At 36.7% G+C, this 18884-nt stretch overlaps 1 protein-coding gene across 9 annotated transcripts in view; it reads right to left on the minus strand.

The window, feature by feature from the left end:
* Positions 1-18884, minus strand: part of Fili (Fish-lips) — a 603882-nt gene that overhangs the window by 191122 nt on the left and 393876 nt on the right. The window lies entirely within an intron of this gene.

Here is an 18884-nt window from a genome sequence, read left to right on the forward strand (position 1 = left end):
AAATCGCTGTTGGATTACTTAAATCATTTACTCAATAGTGTATTTCAACAAGAGCTTACGGTTTCTTCTCGAACACAATCGAGATTTTCGAGACCCGAGAAATCGAAAACTCGATTTCTCGTGAGATTCTCGTGTCTTAAGTACTCGTAAATCTCGCGAGCTTCTCGACATTCTTACTTAATCGCTGTATGGACAGTATTTATAACTTGGTTTTTTTACTTGTGACTTTTTTGTTGATTATATTACTTCAATGACATTTAACTCAAAACATATTTATTTTACATATAATTTTGTTTGCAATATATTATTTTTCAACGAGACATCAAGAACACGACTTCCCGCGAGATTCTGGAATCTCGAATTACTAGTAAGGCTCGCGAGATTCTCGAATTTCGAATTACTCGTAATACTCGCGATCTTCTTGACTTTCAATTCAGTCGCTGTATTGGCAATTTGCTATACATTTCGGGGTTTTTTACTTTTGGTTTTGCGGATATTTTGGCTTGTGCTCCAGAAGAAATCGTAAGCTCTATACAAAACACCCAATGAATCGATTAAGTTGAATGTCGAGAAGCTCGCGGGCCTTATGAGTAATTCGGGATTCGAGAGTCTCGCGAGCCTTATGAGTAATTCGAGATTCGGGAATCTCGGGAGCTTTGCGAGAAATTCGAGATTCGAGAATCTCGCGAGAAATCACTTCTCGAACATCTTCGAGAAATCGTAAGCTCTAATTTCAACATTTTTTTAAGACGACTGGTATCTTGCGTTATTTACATGTTTTAAAATGTTTGCTTAACTGGTTGCTCATGTTTTATCTGTTAACAACATTTTTAAAATTAATATTAATTTGTAGTCTCATTTTCTGTGGACACATTTTGAAACAAAACTTGGTTTGAAACACAAATGAGCAAATCATGGCACTTTAATTTCTTAACCGCGAACAAAAAACCTTTCTTCCATTCTCTGGCCATTCGCGACAGCCGTTCTCCCTGTCAGCATTATTTGACAGGTAGGTATGGCAATGGAGGAATAGAAAGATTTTTCATTTGTATGAATTCACAATGCTTTTGTATTTTGTTGCGCAAGATGCGCACGGATCTGGCTACCAAAAACAATTGAAAGAGGGAGGATGGCGGGAGGAGACGGAGAGCGTCACCGATCGTTTTCCCAAAATTGTTTAGATATCGATCTGTATGAGCCAGATACAAAAAATTATTGATTTAGGAGAAAATTGATTTCGAGTTATAAGAATTTATAGATTTTGCACCAGAGGGTGAGAGGGGGAGGGGACATGGACCGTGAAAACATCAGATAAAGTGGCTCTGGGAGTGATTTAACGATGAGCTGTACGACCTCTACGCAGACATCAACATAATCCAGCGAATCAAAATGCAGTGGCTGCGGTGGCTAGGCCATGTTATGCGAATGAAAGATGAGGCTCCGGCCAAGAAATTGTTTCTGTCGCAACCCGCCTATGGAAGCAGAGGTAGAGGGCGGCCCACACTCAGATGAAAGGGCCATGTGGAAAACGATTTAAACTTCCTTGGTGTGACCAATTGGCGCCGGGTGGCAGAGAAAAGAAGCGACTGGCGCGCCTTATTGGACAAATACAAAACATATATCTAGTAGATCCATCTAGACTATTGGATATAATTTTACCCGATTCCGTCCAGCTGTTCTTGCGTGATTGAGTCACAAAAACAAATGTCTGGACAAGCAAACTTTTGCATTGATAATATTAATAAGATAAGATAAGATGGATCACTTATCATTTTCAACTAATCAACAATGAATCATTCAATCAATCATTTGTACATACAGACACACATAATACATCAATAATATATAAAAATAGGTTTAGTTCTAATTTGATTGTCACATAATTTCAAAAATGCACTCCAACCAAATCAGAGTAAAACATGTAGATCCCGTTCCTACAATTTGTGGGAAAAATTAAAAAGCAGCCCATGACAAATTTGAAGTGAAGCTTCGGAAATTCGTTGCTTAGAAGTAGAACACGGGGCTCATTGTAAATTTCCAAAATGCGTCAAGAGATTGCAGCTGTTCTAATAATGTTTATTTAAAGCTAAGAAATATTCTAACAAATAACCGCACGCGCACGCATACATATGGATAATGTCAATACGTGCTTTTTATCAGCAAATAAGTATGTACCATAAAAAAATATTTTTTTTCTAATTTGAAATGATTTGTCGCCTTGGGTTTTCTTCTCAAAACAATGAGATATGCCTCACAAGTAAAAAAAAAACTATAAGGCGCGATATCTTTAGGAGGATATTTAAGCCAAGCTTGTCTATTGATTTGTCCTCCAAATTAACGGAACGGGGCCTACATGTTTAATGCCAACTCCCAACGGCATCTGTAAGGAGACGAATTTTCACTCGAGAAGCTTTTTATGGTAGAAATACACTTGGAGGATTTGTCAAACCACTGCATGGGGACGATGAAAAGTTTTTTTTTTTTTTTTCAAAAAACTGTTATCCTTTTTTTTTTTGGATATGCCTAGAGGTACTTTTTGTCCTGAGCCCAACTCCTATCGAAAAATCGATGGGGCGATATCGGTTCTCTTTCGTCCATATAAATCGACCCAACCCAATGAATATGCTATAGATATTCTGTTACACAACATTTTTCAGGAAAGTTTTGATACCAGAAACTAATTTGTATATAGAAATAATTTGTATATAGAATTCCCTGCCCCTAATTCTTTGAGGAAACTCCTTTAAAGGTATGCAGTTTCGGAAATGAGTATGTACATTAGGATGGGTCAAATTTATTGTTGAAAAGACACATCCAGTTTCTGAACCTATGGGTCATACTGAGTAATGTTGTCCATGGGACTATAGGTCTGAAATGAATTTCGAGTCTCCCTAATTTTGTTAGAAAATTTTATATCCCAATCCAAATCAGAATTTGACATTTATTTTCATGTATTTTATTTGTGAGAGCCACTATTCGGATTAGGATATAAAATTTTCTAACAAAACTAGGGAAGCACGAAGTTCATTTCAGACCTATGGTCCCATGGACAATATTACTCAGTATGACCCATAGGTTCAGAAATTGGATGTGCACCTGAAGTTTTTTCCCCTTTTTTCCCCATACAATTTGTTCCGCCCTAATGTACGTATGTACATATATTTCTTTAAGGAATTTAGGGTATGGGCAATAATTTTTCTTAGTAGGCAAGGAACTGTTCTCTTCCAATGCCTGCCATCAAAATAGCTTTTGGTGACAAAATTTGGCTGCGAAAACTTCCGTGCGAAACATAAAAATCCATTTATAACATTTCTAACTGCGGTTTTTTGATAGCTGAGTGAGTCAACATAGGTGAAGTCGGAGTTAATATACACATGCACACATACAGGAACAGTTAACTGTGTGGGATGTATTTAAGTATTTTGCATAATTGGTCTTTACATATACATATGTCAACGTTATAAGATATAGCATTTTCAGGTCAAATGAAACTTTTTTCAAGTCAAATGAAACCATACTACTAAGGTAATATATATATATATATATATATATATATATATATTTATATCGTACTTTATAACGCTAAGTATTTATCAAATTTTTCTTTAAGACAACTATTTCTAATTAGCCACATTGAAGGCAAAATTTTTGCTTAAATTTTCTTTGTGAATTTAAGCTACAGTTAAGGTCGGCTTAGTTTAGCCTTGCCTTTTGATCGTTTCAATTTTTAATAGATAAAGTAGCAGGGTTATACGCTAGGCAAGTTATATACTACAGTTTAACCACCTACTTAAAATAAGCACCTATATTTTTTACTTTTATCTACTCTTCTTATATATAAAGCACATTCTTCTTCTACATATACTTCGTTAATAACGTAGGAATAAAGCAACGTAGAAGGAACCAAAGAGCATGATGTGAGCGTATTTCCTATTCACTGTCTGACACCAACTAGCACATCGGTTGAATCCTCTGTATTATGCTTTTCTCTTTGACCAACGTCTTACCAAACAACATAGAACGATAGCAAGGTATTGAGAGAAACATTACTTTTACCAACTATATAGTAGAGCATGTGGACTGTAGAGAGATACTTAGAATATATATATTAGAATGGTTCGATTTATTAACCGATATCGCGCCATATATTTTTCGATAGGATTTGGTGTAAGGAAAAAACGTTTCACTACGCAAACCGAAACAAATAATTTTCGAGCCTGCGAAATTACAATTTTTTTTTTACTTTTTTTGACTTTGATTTTTAAGGGTTTTTCATAACCTACTAAAAAAAATGTCATAGGTCCGACCCAAAAGCGTCCGCTAGAAACGTTGGTATGCATGAAAATTATACAATAAAATGAACCAACCCATCTAAAAATATTACGCCCCTGATGATGCCAAGGAAATTTGGCGAAACGTTGGGCCGTAAGGTGGAATAAACTTTATATGTAGATCAGAATAGTTTAAAGGAAACATAATTTCCGAAAATTTTTTTAGTAGGTCATGAAAAAACCCTTAAAAATCAAAAAAAGTTTCATTCGAAATGAAAAAAGTTTCATTTAAAATGAAAAAAAGTTTTATTTAAAATGAAAAAATTTTCATTTAAAGTGAAAAAAGGTTCATTTGAAATGAAAAAAGATTCCTTTGAAATGAAAAAAGTTTCATTTGACCTGAAAATGCTATATATCTATAAAATAGTTAGAAATAAGAAAATATATTAAGTAAACGCAAAATGGGGAAATTTAAGATTAATGGATGCCAACATATATTTTGTTATGGTTAACAATGACTCGCCAATCAAGTGGCGCGACTTTCACGATATGTCTCATAATGGAAGTTGCTGGCAGAGGCATTAACCCAACATCACAATTGAGAGGAAAGTTTAAGTTCTAACCCTTTCGAAATTATGCTAGACTGACGCGCGACTCCCGAGGATGTTTGCTCTCTTCTTCTGCAAGAATTTAATATTTACTTCTAATGAGGTGGTAGTTAACTCGACGTGGCTCAACAAAGGAGTTACCGACAATCTATGAGTAAGGCTGAGGGGCTTTTCAGGAGTGCCAAAGTTTATCTTCCAATTATGGTGCCCTATCTTACTAAGCCTGAGGAAAGTGAACCAACTGCGGTACGGAGGTAAGAGACTCCAGCATATTCAGCTTAAGGATTTACTGAAACTTGCCGTGACTATCCATTGCAAAGATTGGGTGTCTTACTTGCAGCAAGCGGTTTGTAGGTTGTTGGCAGGTTTGGTAGACTGGATTTTTCACCCCTAAAATGCAGGTGTTTGTGGCTTAATATTGGCGCTTGGGTCCCCCAAAAGTCTTGGGATTTGGTAAAATGTTACGTATACTTTTAAAAGGCTGGGCTATTTTTCAGAAAGGTATGACTTTTGCAAAGAACATGTTGTTTAGTTGGTTGATTGGTGTACCACGCAGCAAGCTAAGTGCATTTCTTTCTCCACAGAGGGATTCCGTAAACCATCCAGAAATAATGCTGGAAGGGTCCCGAAATTACCTCGGCGGGATTACAAATAAGGTGAAGCTTATTTTTAAGCTAATAATTAATATTTAACCTTGAGTAAATTCCTGGTTAGAAGTGCCTAATTAAAATTTTAATGCCCTTAATGTTGAAAAATACAAAATATTTAAACGGCTTTTTAAAATGACATTTCTATAGAAGTTTCATATTATTTTACCTTTATACTTTTAGTGGCCTTTACCCGCTGCCCCGTCCGCAAGCAGAAAATAAAATATATGGTTTTTTTTTCATAAAACAATGAGATATGCCTTACAAATAAAAGCAAAAAAAGACAGATATGAGGCGCGATATAACTAGGAGGAGATTAGGGCAAGCTTGTCTATTGAGCTTTCTTACATATTAGCCGAAGGGGGCCTACAAGTTTAATGTCAACTCCCAACGGCATCTATAAGGAGGGGAATTTTCGCCCAAGAAGCTTTTCAAAGTAGAAATACACTTGTAGTGTTTGACGAACGACTGCAGTGCGAATTTGAACAATAACCAGTTTCTAAGGAAGGCTAAGTTCGTGTGTAACCGAACATTACATACTCAGCTGAGAGATTTGGAGACAATATAAGGGTAAATCACCATATAGGAAAATGAACCTAGGGTAACCCTGGCATGTGCTTGTATGACATGGGTATCAAATGAAAGGTATTAAAGAGTATTTTAAAAGGGAGTTGGTCATAGTTCTATAGGTGGACGCCTTTTCGAGAAATCAACATAAACGTGGACCAGGGGTGACTCTATAAAGTATTTGTACGATATGGGTATCAAATTAAAGGTAGTAATGAGGGTTTTAAAAGCGAGTGTCCATTAGTTTTATATGGGAAGGCGTTTTCGAGTTGTGACCCAGAACATAACCTGTCAGATACCGCTAATTTATTTATGTATGTAATACCACGAACAGTATTCCTACCACGATTCCAAGAGCTTTTGATTTTGCCCTGCAGAACTTTTTCATTTTCCTCTACTTAATATGGTAGGTGTCACGCCCATTTTACAAAGTTTTTTCAAAAGTTATATTTTAATAATAATAATAATACTAATAATAATCATAATAAACCCAATGGATAAATAACCTCCAAAGCCCGCTCCACCGACACGATGGGCGCATCCGTATGACGCACGGATTTTCTTTTCGCCGAGTTGTTGATAGGCGGAGGTTTGTTAAGCGCTGACATCTAAAACTGCTCAGCTACAGTATAAAAATCATCAGCTGAGTATTATATACTTAACAGTTGGAAATAACTAATACATATACTACATTGTTAAATAAGTGAACATTTTATATAAATTTTTTTTTGTTACGAGTTAAGATAGGATAGGGCAGTTTTCTTTATAGTAAAAAGTGAATCTGTTATATCAAACAACGAAAAGGTTCATTTAATTCGAAATTAGTTCTACACTGCCTCAAAAGTAGAGGTTTGTAAAGTCTTTACACTCGTGATGGGACATTGAAATTTACTTCGTTCAAAAGAAAAAGGGCTAGAAATCAGTCCATTCAGTAGTTTAGCCATGAATAGTACACCTAGCATTTCTCTGCGGCCACCGTGGTGTGATGGTAGCGTGCTCCGGCTACCACACCGTATGCCCTGGGTTCACACCCCGGCAAAGCAACATCAAAATTTTAGAAATAAGGTTTTTCAATTAGAAGAAAATTTTTCTAAGCGGGGTCGCTCCTCGGCAGTGTTTGGCAAGCGCTCCGGGTGTATTTCTGCCATGAAAAGCTCTCAGTGAAAACTTATCTGCCTTGCAGGTGCCGTTCGGAGTCGGCATAAAACATGTAGGTCCCGTCCGGCCAATTTGTAGGGAAAATCAAGAGGAGCACGACGCAAATTGGAAGAGAAGCTCGACCTTAGATCTCTTCGGAGGTTATCGCGCCTTACATTTATTTTTTATTTTTTTTTTAATTGCGTTAACTGATTTCAGTTGATACGGGTATTCATTAGACAAAGAAATTAATTCAGCGGAATAGTTGGAATTGAAGAATTGTGCAAAGAAGTTGGAAATATCTTGATCATCGCTAGAGAAATCATCACGGTATTTCATCCCAGAAGAAAACCCTTTAACCCTACATTTAGAGTTTACGAAATCCTAGAAATCTTTCGGATTGCAAGCTATTTTCTTTTTCATCGTACAGAGATAGGTATTATAACACTTTCTGTTTAATTCAAAATATTTATGACGCAATATAGAGTACTTCAAGTAGTCAGAGCGTGAACAAGTCTTCTTGTACAACTTCAAGGAACGCGATTTTTATTTTTTAAAAGTTTCAGCTCTTTGTAAACCATATTTGGACTAGTTCAGGGAAACACGCTTACTCTTAGGTACATGAATTTCCAGAATAGCGAGAATGATGGCATTGAAGTCAGAAACGTTTTTGTCAATATCTGCACCGTATTTGTGTCAAAATATAATAGATAAAATTTTGTTGAGTTTATTAAAATTAGCCTTCGCGAATTCATATCTAAAACTAATGTCGTATACAGTTGTAATGCAACTCCGAGAACTTTTTTTCAATTCGTAAACTATTTCCAGGGAAGGATGGTAAGGGTATTCAGGCACAGTAAGAAGTTCACTCCTCCTAAGACTGAATTTTGATGCATCATCAACAAATACCAAATCAAAGACCCTCCCGAACATATTCGGAACTATATTTATATGTCTAAAGCAAATGTCAGTTATTTCGACTAAAAAGTCGTTGCTGGACAATTTGGAGGAAACAAGTACAATATCATGGTCAGATGTGGTCTGTGAAACATGCGGAAGATTAAAGTCACCCAAGTCAAAAAACCAATCCAATGTTTAATCCCTTTTTTCGTATTTGGTATAGAATTATGCATTTTTTTCATTTTTCGAAATTTGCGATATCGCAAAAGTGGGCGCGATCATAGGCGGATTTCGGCCTTTTTTAATAAAAAGATAAAGTGAGTGCAGATAAGCAAGTGAACTAAGTTTAGTAAAGATATATCGATTTTTGCTCAAGTTATCGTGTTAACGGCCGAGCGGAAGGACAGACGGTCGACTGTGTATAAAAACTGGGCGTGGCTTCAACTGATTTCGCCCATTTTCACAGAAAATAGTTATTGTCATAGAAGCTATGCACTTGCCAAATTTCACAAGGATTGATAAATTTTTGTTCGACTTATGGCATTAAAAGTATTCTAGACAAATTAAAAGAAAAAGGGAGGAGCAACGCCCATTTAGAATTTTTTTTATATATTTGTATTTTGTTGCACCATATCATTACTGGAGTTAAATGTTGACATAATTTACTTATATACTGTAAGGATATTCAATTTTTTGTTAAAATTTTACTTTGTTCGTGATCCGGTTTTGCTAATTTTTATTTAGCACACATATATTAATAGGAGTAACGTTCCTGCCAAATTTCATTATGATACCTTCAACGACTGCCAAATTAAAGCTTGCAAAACTTTTAAATTACCATCTTTTAAAGGTGGGTGGTGCCACGCCCATTGTCCAAAATTTTACTAATTTTCTATTCTGCGTCATAAGTTCAACTCACCTACCAAGTTTCATCGCTTCATCCGTCTTTGGTAATGAATTATCGCACTTTTTGAATTTTTCGAAATTTTCGATATCGAAGAATGGGCGTGGTTATAGTCGAATTTTGTTCATTTTAAATAGAGATCTGAGATGAATGCTAGGAACTTACATATCAAATTTCATTAAGATACCTCACAATTTACTCAAGTTATCGTGTTTGCGGACAGACAGGCAGACGGACGGACGGACCGACGGACGTGGCTAAATGAATTTCTTCGCCGAGATCACTAAGCCTAACCACAAAACAGAGTTAAGTAAATTAAGAAAAATGGATTTTGAAAAACAAAATCAAGCATAATTGAATTAGAGATCTCATTAATTTCACGTAGAGAGCGCGATAGTGAAGCATTTATCGCATAATTAGTAGAGTTATGTTTAATATAAAAGAGGTTATGAGAACGAGGAGACCTCGTTGGAATAAGAAAATGAATCGCGTGTAGTAAAGAGGAGCAATCAATATCGCCATTGACTTCTTCGAGTATGAAGGACAAGGAAAGGGTTGTACTTCTGAGTTGTAATGACTTCAAATTAATTAGCAGCAAGCGGGAATGATAAGAAGGGATTGCATCTGAGAAATATAAGGATTTTAAGCAAAATTTTAGGAAGATCAGTCCTGTCGATTGCAAACTTCTGATAAGGTCTCCAAATAAATGCAGCATATTCCAGTTTGTAACGAACAAACGATGAGTAAAGCAATTTCAAGGCATAGGATCTAAGAAGTCGATGCTATTACACCTCAAGAGACCTAAGGAAGAATACGCGGTTGAAATTACATAGTTAATATGGTTTTGAAAGAGAACGAAGAGTCAAAGGTAACCCCTAATTCTTTAATATCATCAAGGAACTGAAGGGTACTCCGAGATAGTATATGTCGTTGGTAAGACATTGCCAATTTTAGAAAATATGACATGAAAGGACTTGTTGGGATTGAGAGGTATAATAGAATTACGGCACCAGATTGCTAATCTATCTATGACTTCTTGGAGGCGCAGTGAGTCATCACTATTTTTAATATAGCATAAAAGTTTTAGGTCATTAACGTAAAGTAAGAATTCCGATGACACAAAACATTTTCCTATATCACTGATGAACTAACTGAAAAGAATAGGACATAAGATGCTCCCTTGCGGTACCACAGAGGTGGTAGTAAAAGAGTTGGAGGATACACGCTCAATCGAAATCATGCAGCATCTGCTACTCATGTAGGAATACAAGCATCTGAGAAATATAGATTGAAAACCAACGGAAGCGAGTTTACATAGTAACATATTGTGTGATGCCTTGTCGAATGCCTTAGAGAAGTCGGTATGAACGCAATCTACTTGATCGCTTGAAGAGAACGGATCAATGCAATATTCACTAAACAATGCTAAGTTTGTGACGGTAGACGTGCCTACAGTAAAGCCATGTTGGTTTGGCAGTAGTTAACACATTTATTGCGGCAAAATACATTTTATCCTTACCAATCCCTTCGAAAACGTTAGAAATGATAAACAGTAAAATATTGGCCTATAGCTAAAAACGTCATTCTTTTAGCCATTTTTGAAAATTGGGGAAATATATGCAAGTTTCCAGGCATCCGCAAAAACACCAGATTTTAGAGATTGGTTAAATATGGCTAATAGTGGGGTTACAAAGCAGGAAATTTTTTGAGGAGGGCGGTGCTAAGACCATCTCGATCAGTCCGAGTAGAGTCTTCAGACTATTGATACCGTATAAAACGTCGTTTGACGTAGGTCATTGAAAGTGAAGGATGTTTCATGATCAGAATGACAAACATAGTTTGGTAAAACAACCTCATCAACTGTGAAGATGCATTGAAAAAATTTGGCAAAAGCTAACTTATTATGCACAATATTTAGAATGTTATCAGTATCTGCTTTATAAATATTGGAGGTACTACCCGGAGGTTTAAAAGTCAGGATTAATCCAGGTCTCAATTAAAACAAAAATATAGAAATCCAAGCCACTAAAGATACGGACTGCATCTGCCTTAGAGTGCATGCCACCTATGTTTGGAAAGTAAATCTTTAAGTCCTTATGACCGCAATGGTCAGCTAATTGCTAATCATCCTTGGTTACAGGAACTGATCTTCGACGATTACGACAGGCTACCGCAAGTTCATTATTTGAGTTCTCCCCGATAATTACAGCAATGATATTGATGCGGTTTTTCGACCTGACATTAGGGGTGGGTGTTAGATTTAGAGATGCATCAGAAATATTATCAACCCCGGCAGACAAAGAATTGGACGATTGCCGAATATTAGTTGTGTGCGTAGTTTTCACCTTCGCAGGAGGGTTATTAAGCTATTTATAGAAAAGAAATATTTTTTTTCACTAAACCCATTTTACCATGAGTAAATTTTTGGTTAGAAGTGCCTAATTAAAATTTCAATGCCCTTAATGATGAAATATAAAAAATATTTATACAGCTTTTTAAAACGACATCTATAGAAATTTCTTATAATATTAGCTTTATATTTTTACTAGCATTTACCCACGACCCCGTCCGCAAGGAGAAAATAAAATATATGGGCTATTCACATTAGCCCTCTTATCAAGTTATCTGTTTAAAAAGATTTTTCTGTCTAATGTATTTTATTTTTGTAATAGAGTAAAAAAAAGAACTAAATGGGCTGATAACCTGAAAGGGTCCCCAAATTATCCGGGAGTTATCCAGAAAAAGCCACGATATAACTCGACGGTATTGCAGACGACTCCCGAAAACCACCCATAAATGCTCCCGGAAGGATCTCCAAAAGGTCCCGGAATATTCCCCAAAAACTTCCGAAATCACAACGACGCTATTGTAGACTGATCCAGTGAGCAACACAGAAATGATTCCAGAACGGTACCCAAATGATCCCAAAATAGTCCCGAAAAAGTCTCGAATGACCCGGAAGGACTCCCGGAAGGATCTCAAACACCATCTAGAAAATATCCCGCAATGGTCCCTAAATTATGCCGACATAGTCCAGAAACAGTTCCGAAATTACCCCGACGTGATCCCGGCCGGATCCCGAAAACCATCCAGAAGGGTTTCAAAATAAGATCGAAAAGTCCCGAAATTACCCCGACGGGATTCCGGACGAATCCAGTAGGGATCTGGGAGGGGTTCCTAAATGATTCTTGAAATAGTCCAGCAATAGTCACGAAATGTCAACGACGGGATCCGGATGGAAACCGAAAATCATCCCGAAATGGTCCCGAAATGTCCCTGACGGGAGCCCGGCTATATCCCGTAAATCATCCAGAAATGACGCCGGAAGGGTCCCTAAATATTCCCGAAATAATACAGAAAAAGTCCCCAAATGACGCTGACGGGATCCCGGACGAATACCAAAAGTCATCCAGAAATGATAACGGAAGGGTCCCGAAATGACCCCGACGGTGTTACTAATAAAGGTGAAAATAATTATAAAAAGCATGTTAATAAAGGAGCACGTAACATACAGGTAAAGCTAATAAAAGCGTGTTAATCGTATATTTTATTTCTAATTGCTTATGTGCAGGTCCCCTTTTCGCTCTTATTTGGAATCCAAATCGATAAATAAAGTTTTGTTTGTAAAGATGGAGATTCGTGCTTAGGCATTATTGGTCGTAGTGCTTTTGTTTAACCATATTTTATTAAAATAATTCGTTAAAAATAAACCATTGTGAGCGCACAAAGAAATCTATTTGTACTATGGCGCTATTGTGAATATTTGATTAGAAGAGAACTAACAGTACATTACCGGCAGTTGCTAGCATTCGCCAGATGGCAGCGCAAGCGCATGTAAGTTTTTATATGATTGATTGATAGAACAGCTGATTTCTGTTGATATTTGATATGCGACTTTTGTACATTGTGAATTCATGCAAGTGGGGCATCTTTAAAAAAAGGTTCACAATAGTAAACAGCCTGGATCACCTGTTAAATCGCTGTTGGATTACATAAATCATTTACTAATAGCGTATTTCAACATTTTTTTAAGACAACTGGTATCTTGCGTTATTTACATATTTTAAAATGTTTGCCTAACTGGTTGCTCATGTTTTATCTATTAACGACATTTTAAAAATTAATATTAATTTGTAGTCTAATTTTCTGTGGATACATTTGAAACAAAAGTTGGTTTGAAATACAAATGTGCAAATCGTGGCACATTAATTTCTTAACCGCGAGCAAAAAACCTTTCTTCCATTCTCTGGCCATTCGCGACAGCCGTTCTCCCTGTCAGCAATTATTTGACAGGTAAGTATGGCAATGGAGGAATAGAAAGATTTTTCATTTGTATGAATTCACAATGCTTTTGTATTTTGTTGCGCAAGATGCGCACGGATCTGGCTACCAAAAACAATTGAAAGAGGGAGACGGAGAGCGTCACCGATCGTTTTCCTAAAATTGTTTAGATATCGATCTGTATGAGCCAGATACCAAAAATTATTGATTTAGGAGAAAATTGATTTCGAGTTATAAGAATTTATAGATTTTGCACTAGATGGTGAGAGGGGGAGAGGGAACATTAACCATAAAAACATCAGATGAAGCGGCTCTGGGAGTGTTCGAGACAAAGGTTCTTCGAAAGATTTATGGACCTCTACGCGTTGGCGATGGCGATTACCGAAGAAGATTTAACGATGAGCTGTACGACCTCTACGCAGATATCAACATAGTCCAGCGAATCAAAACGAAGCGGTTACGCTGGCTAGGCCAAGTTATACGAATGAAAGATGACGCTCCGGCGAAGAAATTGTTTTTATCGCAACCCGCCTATGGAAGCAGAGGTAGAGGGCGGCCTACACTCAGCTGAAAGGACCAGGTGGAAAACGATTTAAACTACCTTGGTGTGACCAATTGGCGCCGGTTGGCAGAGGGGAGAAGCGACTGGTGCGCCTTATTGGACAAACACAAAACATATAGCTAGTAGATCCATCTAGACTATTGGATATATGTGTACCAAATTTTACCCGAATCCGTCCAGCTGTCCTTGCGTGACTGAGTTACAAAAACAAACGTCTGGACAAGCAAACTTTCGCATTGATAATATTAATAAGATAAGATAAGATGGATCACTTATCATTTTCAACTAATCAACAATGAATCATTCAATCAATCATTTGCACATCGAGACACGCATAATACATCAATAATAGATAAAATATAGGTTTAGTTCTAATTCGATTGTCACATAATTTCAAAAATTCACTCCAACCAAATCAGAGTAAAACATGTATATCCCGTTCCTAGAATTGGTGGGAAAAATTAAAAAGCAGCGCCTGACAAATTTGAAGTGAAACTTCGGAAATTCATTGCTTAGAAGTAGAACACGAGGCTCATGGTAAATTTCCAAAATGCGTCAAGAGATGGCAGCTGTTCTAATAATGTTTATTTAAAGCTAAGAAATATTCTAGAAAGTAACCGCACGCGCACGCATACATATGGATAATGTCAATACGTGCTTTTTATCAACAAATAAGTATGTACAGTAATAAAATTATTTTTCTAATTTGAAATGATTTGTCGCTTTGGGTTTTTTTTTCAAAACAATGAGACATGCCTCACAAGTAAAAAAAAAAAAATATATAAGGCGCGATATCTTTAGGAGGATATTTAAGCCAAGCTTGTCCAACAAATTAAAGGAACGGGGCCGACATGTTTAATGCCAACTCCCAACGGCATCTATAAGGAGATGAATTTTCACTCCAGAAGCTTTTTATGGTAGAAATACACTTGGAGTTTTTATCAAACCACTGCATGAGGACGACGAAAAGTATTCTTTTTTTTTCAAAAAACAGTTATCGCTTTTACAGCAGTTTTTTGAAAAAAAAAAATATGTTTTGGGTTTTGGGGAGTGTGTTGGTCGAAAAATTGACCCTTTCACCATTTTTATACTCAGTTGAGCAGAGCTCACAGAGTATATTAACTTTGATTGGATAACGGTTGATTGTACAGGTATAAAGGAATCGAGATAGATATAGACTTCCATATATCAAAATCATCAGGATCGAAAAAAAAAATTTGATTGAGCCATGTCCGTCCGTCCGTCCGTCTGTCCGTTAACACGATAACTTGAGTAAATTTTGAGGTATCTTGATGAAATTTGGTATGTAGGTTCCTGAGCACTCATCTCAGATCGCTCTTTAAAATGAACAATATCGGACTATAACCACGCCCACTTTTTCGATATCGAAAATTTCGAAAAACCGAAAAAGTGCGATAATTCATTACCAAAGACGGATAAAGTGATGGAACTTGGTAGGTGAGTTGAACTGATGACGATGAATAGAAACTTAGTAAAACTTTGGACAATGGGAGTGGCACCGCACACTTTTAAAAGAAGGTAATTTGAAACTTTTGCAAGCTGTAATTTGGCAGTCGATGAAGATATCATGATGAAATTTGGCAGGAACGTTACTCCTATTACTATATGTATGCTTAATAAAAATTAGAAAATCGGAGAACGACCACGCCTACTTTCAAAAAAATTTTTTTTAAAGTCAAATTTTAACAAAAAATTTAATATATTTACAGTGTATAAGTCAATTATGTCAACATTCAATTCCAGTAATGATATAGTGCAACAAAATGCAAAAATAAAAGAAAATTTCAAAACGGGTGTGGCTCCGCCCTTTTTCATTTAATTTGCCTAGGATACTTTTAATGCCATAAGTGGAACAAAAATTTACCAATCCTTGTTAAATTTGGTAGGGGCTCAGATTCTGGGACAATAATTTATTTCTGTGAAAAAGGGCGAAATCGGTTGAAGCCACGCCCAGTTTTTATACACAGTCGACCGTCTGTCCTTCCGCTCGTCCTTTAACACGATAACTTGAGCAAAAATCGATATATCTTTACTAAACTCAGTTCACGTACTTATCTGAACTCACTTTGTATTGATATAAAAAATGGCCGAAATCCGACTATGACTACGCCCACTTTTTCGATATCGAAAATTACCAAAAACGAAAAAGATGCCATAATTCTATTTCAAATACGAAAAAAGGGATGAAACATGGTATTTGGATTGGTTTATTGACGTAAAATATAACTTTAGAAAAAAACTGTAAAATGGGTGTGACACCTACCATATTAAGTAGAAGAAAATGAAAAAGTACTGCAGGGCAAAATAAAATACCCTTGAAATCTTGGCAGGAATACTGTTAGTGGTATTATAAAAAAAAAAAAAAAGTGGTAGTGGTATTATATATATAAATAAATTAGCGGTATCCAACAGATGATGTTCTGGGTCACCCTGGTCCTCATTTTGGTCGATATCTGGAAAACGCCTTCACATATACAACTACCACCACTCCCTTTTAAAAGCCTCATTAATACCTTTAATTTGATACCCATATCATACAAACACATTCTAGAGTCACCCCTGGTCCACCTTTATGGCGATATATCGAAAATGCGTCCACCTATAGAACTAAGCCGCACTCCCTTTTAAAATACTCATTAACACCTTTGATTTGATACCCATATCGTACAAACATATTCTAGAGTCACCCCTGGTTCACCTTTATGGCGATATCTCGAAAAGGCGACCACCAATAGAAGTAAGGCCCACACCCTTTTAAAAAGACTCATTAACACCTTTCATTTGATACCCATATGGTACAAACAAAGTCTAGAGTCACCCCTGGTCCACCTTTGTAGCGATATCTCGAAAAGGCGACCACCTATACAACTACCACCACTCCCTTTTAAAACCCTCATTAGTACCTTTAATTTGATACCCATATCGTACAAACATTCTAGAGTCACCCCTGGTCCACCCTAATGGCGATATCTCGAAAAGGTGTCCACCGATAGACCTAAGGCCCACTCCCTCTTAAAATGCTCAGTAACACCTTTCATTTGATACCCATATCGTACAAACATATTCTAGAGTCACCCCTGGTCCACCTTTATGGCGATTTCTCGAAAAGGCGTTCACCTATAGAACTAAAGCCCATTCCCTTTTAAAATACTCATTACCACCTTTCATTTGATACCCATATCGTACAAACACATTCTAGAGTCACCCCTGGTCCACCTTAATGGCGATATCTCGAAAAGGCGTCCACCGATAGACCTAAGGCCCACTCCCTCTTAAAATGCTCAGTAACACCTTTCATTTGATACCCATATCGTACAAACAAATTCTAGAGTCAGCCCTGGTCCACCTTTATGGCGATATCCCTAAATGACGTCCATCCATAGAACTATGGCCTACTCTCTCTTAAAATACTCTTTAATACCTTCCATTTGATACACATGTCATACAGCCGCATTCCAGGGTTACCCTAGGTTCATTTTCCTACATGGTGATTTTCCTTATTTTGTCTCCATAGCTCTCAACTGAGTATGTAATGTTCGGTTACACCCGAACTTAGCCTTCCTTACTTGTTTAATTATTATTTTGGATATGCGTAGAGGAGCTTTTTTTCCTGAGCCCAAATCCTACTGAAAAATCGATGGCACGATATCGGTTCACTTTCGTCCATATAAATCGACCCAACCCAATGAATATGCTATAGATATTCTGTTACACAACATTTTTGCAGGAAAGTTTTGATACCAGAAACTAATTCGTATATAGAATTCCCTGCCCCTAATTCTTTGATGAAACTCCTTTAAACGTATGCAGTTTCAGAAATGAGAATGTACATTAGGGTGGGTCGAATTTATTCTTGAAAAGGCACATCTAGTTTCTGCACCTATGGGTCATTCTGAGTAATATTGTCCATGGGACTATAGGTCTGAAATGAATTTCGAGTATCCCTAATTTTGTTAGAAATTTTTATATCCCAATCCGAATCCGAATTTGACATTTATTTTCATGTATTTTATTTGTGAGAGCCGCTATTCGGATTGGGATATAAAATTTTCTAACAAAACTAGGGAAGCTCGAAATTCATTTCAGACTTATGGTCCCATGGACAATATTATTCAGTATGACCCATAGGTTCAGAAATTGGATGTGCACCTGAAGTTTTCCCCCCTTTTTTCCACATACAATTTGATCCGCCCTAATGTACATATGTACATATATTTCTTTAAGGAATTTAGGGTATGGGCAATAATTTTTCTTAGTAGGCGAGGAACTGTTCTCTTCCAATGCCTGTCATCAAAATAGCTTTTGGTGACAAAATTTGGCTGCGAAAACTTCCGTGAGAAACAAAAAAAATCCATTTATAATATTTCTGACTATTGTTTTTTGACAGCTGAGTCAACATGGGTGAAGTCGGAGTTAATATACACATGCACATGAACAGTTAACTATGTGGGATGTATTTAAGTATTTTGCATAATTGGCCTTTACATATACATATGTCAACGTTATAAGAGATATCTATAACATAGTTAGAAATAAGAAAATGTAATAAGTAAAACCAAAATCGGGAAATTTAAAATTAATGGATGCCAATATATCTGTTGTTAGGTTAACAATGCCTCGCCAATCAAGAGGCGCGACTTTCACGATATGTCTCATAATGGAAGTCGCTGGTAGAGGCATTAACCCAACATCACAATTGAGAGGATAGTTTAAGTTCTAACCGTTTCGAAATTATGCTAGATTGACGCGTGACTCCCGAGGATGTTTACTTTTTTCTTCTGCAAGAATTTGATATTTACTTCTAATGAGGTGGTAGTTTACTCGACGTAGCTCAGCAAAGGAATTACCGACACTGTATGAGTAAGGCTGAGAGCCCCTCTGAGCTTTTTCAGGAGTGCCAAAGTGTATCTTCCAATTATGGCGCCCTATCTTACTAACTCAGATGAAAGTGAACCAAATGCGGTACGAAGGTAAGAGCCTCCAGCG

The sequence above is a fragment of the Eurosta solidaginis genome, chromosome 3 (genome assembly GCF_040869045.1).
Source record: "Eurosta solidaginis isolate ZX-2024a chromosome 3, ASM4086904v1, whole genome shotgun sequence".
NCBI classification, from domain to species: Eukaryota; Metazoa; Arthropoda; class Insecta; order Diptera; family Tephritidae; genus Eurosta; species Eurosta solidaginis.